The sequence below is a fragment of the Miscanthus floridulus genome, chromosome 3, assembly GCF_019320115.1.
Source record: "Miscanthus floridulus cultivar M001 chromosome 3, ASM1932011v1, whole genome shotgun sequence".
Lineage (NCBI taxonomy): Eukaryota > Viridiplantae > Streptophyta > Magnoliopsida > Poales > Poaceae > Miscanthus > Miscanthus floridulus.
The window spans coordinates 47412096-47417413 of NC_089582.1; the positions used below are offsets into that span (position 1 = coordinate 47412096).

Consider the following 5318-nt stretch of genomic DNA (forward strand, 5'->3'; position numbering starts at 1 on the left):
GAAGAGGCGGTGGCCTTCAGCGGCAAGATGCTACGTGGCAGCAGCCTCGCCGACGTACTGTTGACGACTGACAGGCCATATTCTTCTCCCTTATTCTCCCGATTTCGTGCAGAACCTCGATCCACTCCAAACACAAAAGTTGTTCATCTACACGAGATCTCCAACTTTTCTTTAATGATCATTCTTATAAAATCGACAGTTTGGAAAATTTTGAATTTTGAAAGTAGGTACAATGAAACTGTAAACTGGATTCAGTTCATAGTATGCAAAAACAGTTTCCACTAAGCATGTTCAAGCAATTAATTAAAGGTTAATTACTGATCAAACATCACACACAAATGTTGACTAATACAGCCCAAGCATAGTACCAATTCATGACACAAAAGTTGCACCACTTTTATTCTTGAAAATTCATTTTATAAATCATCAAAGTTTGAACTTTTAAGTCTATTTTCAGGGACTTGGTTAAAATGGTTAATGGTTAAGTGCTGGAAACAGTTTTGAATTAAATCTTTGAGGTTCAAATTTGATATGTTTGACTTGAAAACACAAACAAACTTTTGTTCTATATTAAAGAGCATACTTTAGACCACAAAGTTTATTTTAACAAAATTTTAATTGTTTAAGCAAATTCACATATATAAATTCACCAAGAACTTTAAACATTATTATTGATGTCATTTCATGCAACATATAAAACATCATGTATGCAACATAGACTTGCTATAATGGAAACACAAAATGCATTAATGAAACAATACTTGATGGTTATACTCGATGATGCTCATGATCAAGATTTTATTTGCTTTTTAACATCTAGGATGTTACAATCATCCCCCCTTAAAGAAATCTCGTCTCGACATTACGGAGTGACAAAAGCCTTGGGTTAAGTAATGGAAAAGGAAACATGTCAAACACATTTAACTTGCAAGAAGTTCATAAAACAACAAGGGTTGATTTCAAGATTACAACCGAGATTGCAAAATGGTTGCAATTAACAACGGATTTTGGAAATTCAGAAGAAGCACGGACATGAATTTCTAGAAAAGAACTCAAAGGAAAGAGAGCACATTAATTGTGGGGCTATAATGGATCATGACCACAGACCTCGATACCAGCGCGCGCCCAGCAGAACCTCGTGTGGCCATGGCACACAAGAGACCCTAGGTTTCCACGTGGCACCGTGGTCACGGATCATGACACCATAATAGGGCACAATTGCAGTAACTCTCGACCAACACATGTCGGCCATTAGGGCCAAGGAAATAGCATGTGTCAGTGTAGAAGAAGACACGACACATGCACAAGTTCAGAAGTCAAGGAGTAGTCCCAGGTTTGTGTATTGAGTTTGGGGATAAATTCAAGTGCATCCACAAGTTCTTAAGGATTAGAAACTTATACAACAAGGATCATCAAGGGTGGTAATTTAACAAAACCTGGTACATGACAAGATTCATTGGAATAGAACAGCTACAGGATATGCTAGATTCTGTGATCTTTGTAACTCTTCTCGTGTAACCGATCAGGATTAGATTCAACCGACCTGTAACCCTACCCCCGAGCCATATAAGATGGGTAGGGACCCCCATCGTTTTCACCTCATATCAATATACAATCCACCAAAGACACAGGACGTAGGGTATTACGTCAAGCTAACGGCCTGAACTTGTCTAAATCGTTGTCTCTACGTTCTGTGTCACCATCCGATTCCGATCACGCGCACCTCCACCGATTCATCTACTACCCTGGGCATACCCCTTGGTAGACTGCCGACCATATTTCATCGATGTCGGTTTGTCTTGGCACCGGCAGTGATATGCCTAGACTATATATTCCATGGCACGTGGAGTGAAATTTTTCTATGTCATTTCAACCCGCCGCCATCCACTTCCTCCAAGCTGACGGAGCACCGCCATCCGCCGCCGTCCGTAGCACGAGCACCCTCCTCTTCTTCAACGCCGACGTCCACGCGTCCCTGTGCGGCCTGCGGCAGCGAGGAAGACGCGTGACACCATCCTCCGTCCCAGTGTCCCCCACCCCGTGGTCCTCCACGCTAGTGTCCCCCACCCCCGGACTTCCATGACTCCTCCCCACTAAGTACCCGTGTGCAAGGTGCCTATTAACCCCAGCTATATCTGAATCCCCAAAATTTTATTATATTTTGCACACAGATCTAACGATTTTGTGCAGGTGTGAGAAAGAACTAACAATTGTGTATTACAGCAGGTGCGCCTACCTCATCCTGATGCCTGATGGCAATTAGAATACAAAAAAACACCAAATATGTATGATCAATCTCTTTCTCACTCTTTTTTATGGAGTCGATGCATGTTGTGAGCAAAAGCTATCTAATTAGAAGACTACACTATGAATTCAGCTAATTGATCGATCTCTTTCTATTAGAATGTTTTGTAAATTAAATAGTCATGGATGCAGCAATGCTTGCTAGCTCCATGTTGTTTATGTGATTTCATACTTATGTGTTTTTCAATATAAAGATATGTGTCTATCGCAGCCCTGAAATTAATCTGTCAAGCTCTTGAATGTTGGTAAATGCAATGATAGCCATCAGCTCTTGAATTGCTTCGGCTTTGATTTCTTATTTTTCTATCCTAATTTTGCTCCTTTGATTTGTTTATTTCCACTACTAATTTATGTGTGCTGATAGGAAACCCTTTGTCTTAGGCTCTTCAATAAGCAGCAGCATGTGACTGCTCAACTAGAAGGTCCTATATCAAGCATTTTAGCATGATTATTGACACATTGTTTAAAAGAGGTCATGTTATTTACAAGAAAAAAAGAAAGAAAAGAGAAATCAGGATCACAAACTACTGTAAAGACTATAACCAGTTACTACTTCCTGGCAAGTAGCTCTTCTTTTGCTTATGCATCGCAGATTAAGACTTGAACTTTATCATCACTGCATCTAGAGTTAAGTCAAATTGATTGAAGATCCAACTATCCAATCATCCAATGTGTCAGAAACTTCATTTATTCAGCTTATGTGTTTTTAATCTGTCAATCAAATTGACTCTTGTGATGGTTTGGGGTTTTTTGTAGTGATGGAGCTTATGGCTATGATCACTCAGGTGCTGAATGAGAAGGGGTGGTCAGTTGAGACATCACTTGTCCATGTCTCTGTGCTCCCGGTAATTTTGTCTTCCTGCTGTGTTGCCCTCAATTGACTGTGCCTTCCTCTGTGCTGCAGCAGGTTTTGATTTTTTTTCTGTTTTGAATGTGCTATGCTGGTTTCGATTATGAAAAGGAGGAATCAAATTAGATAGATTGATTATGAGATAGTGTCTGAGTCGGTATGATGGGGGAGACACATAGGACACCCTTTTTTCTTTTGTTCCCAACCAATGAACTAATACATAACATTGTTTCTTCCTTGAAAACACACATGGAAGACTAATGTAATAGTTTCTATCCTTAAGATAATTATCAACCATGATTATGTAATAAAATAATTTAGCTCCTAATCTTGGTTGCCCCTCGTGGCTGACTATTTCAAGGAAGTTTTCTGTTCTGCAATTTGAAGAGCCTATATGTTTGAGAATCGTTGGGGGTCAATTAATTCTATAGTCTGTTTACTTATTTCCTTCACTATGGTCGTAATTTGGTTGCTCTTACTTTGTACCATTGTAAGGTAAAGTTCTTACATACGAAGTTATGAACTATGTGCACTTCCATGTTCCTATCGATGTGTCACGTGTCTTTAGGATTGATAATTTTTAATTTTGAATTCATATGAGATTACCAGAAAATATGGCAAAACGCTGACAGGGTAGACAAAAGCTTGATTTCGAGCTAGAAGTGGTAATCATTTCTTTCCAGAAGCTAGCACATGCATTTCAGTATTATCTCATATGAATACAACTAAAGCCTTCATTTCTTGAACTAGCTTTTAAAACTTGTATTCTTCAAATTTTTGCTTGAAATTTCTATTAGCGTTTCCATAGTTGTAAATGGTACCAGGATGATGATGATATAAGATTATTACAATTATTGAGGTGCATCGGTTTCTTGATTGTGGGAGGATGGTAGTCATTTCTGATCCATTCTGTGGGAGATGTTGCTAACATCATTTGATATGTTGGTTGTTTGTTGGCTGAGGAGCATAATTAGAGATTTATTATTATTTTTATTTGTGAATAAGGATACAAGATGTGCAACATGGTTTTTTTCCAGAGTGTAAATGCTCAGATATGCATGATTCCAGCAAACTTATGACTGATTAGATTTGTTTCCTGAGATTTTTTTTTCCAGATTGGTAAGTATAAAGTATTTTTATTTGGATTCACAGAATAATTGGCTACCTTCTATCCAAATGACTTGTTGTATCACTGAATCCACTCCACATGCATCGCTGACAAAGTGGAAGATTATCAATAGCCTGCATGGTCAGGTCAGTATCCAGTGTTGGAGTGCTCCTTTTTCTGCTATAACTTATGCACAGGTGATTGTATTTCTTGCAAAAATAGAACATTAATGCTACTTGTTTTGCAGAGCTTATCATGCTAGTCTCTTTTCTGTTTTGATTCAGCTAATGCTTCAGATTAACTATGCCATCACTATTTTTTCTTATATATTGGAAATGCTCATGGGTGCAAAGATAATTTTTAATTCTTTGTGAAACATAATATACTAGTTATAGGAACTAGAAAGCAATGGATCGGATATCACACTGAGCTGATCATGGAAGCATGTTTGTTCGCATTGGCACCTGTCATGCTGTGCCATGTTTGTTCGTATTGGCACCTGCCATACTTTCACAACTCAGAGCATCCTGCTTGCCCATTTTCAACAAAATTCTGATACCTTTTTTTTGTGGTGTACTGACCAAGAGTTTGGTTACCAATTTTGTAAGTTATTTACTTCTACCCATCTTTCGTGAAAATTTCTGTCAGTTCAAGTTGTGTTACTGAATTTACGTTCTGGTCTTCTTAATCTTTTCACTGGCAAACAACTTCGTAATCTTCTACCCATTTTTATGAACTTGAAAACTGTATTTGTTTTATAGCACCCAATGAAAACTACAGTTTTCTTTCTGTTGTTGAAAACTACTGTTTTTATTGGAATGCTCATTTAGACATTATCATCAGGGTGAAACAAAGCAAAATTAAGAAAGACAAAATTTGGAAAGCATGATGGAAACAACAGGGGTAATTAACTAATAATAGCACTATTGCCTGCAATGCAAGTTTTCAACATAGGGGTATTATACGATACTTGAAGAGGGCTTCACTAAAAAAAATACCTAGATTCCAATCATTAATTTTTTGATACAAAAATGCATACTGTGGTCTGAATTCCTA

The 5318-nt window shown here is 37.9% G+C and overlaps 1 long non-coding RNA gene across 1 annotated transcript; it reads left to right on the forward strand.

Annotated features, from left to right (window-relative positions):
- The first annotated feature begins 2202 nt into the window (after nt 1-2202).
- On the forward strand, nt 2203-4595 carry LOC136545649 (uncharacterized). The gene is made up of 4 exons (XR_010781120.1): nt 2203-2285; nt 2669-2726; nt 3061-3149; nt 4307-4595. It is a non-coding gene; the product is annotated as an uncharacterized lncRNA (long non-coding RNA).
- The last annotated feature ends 723 nt before the right edge of the window (nt 4596-5318 follow it).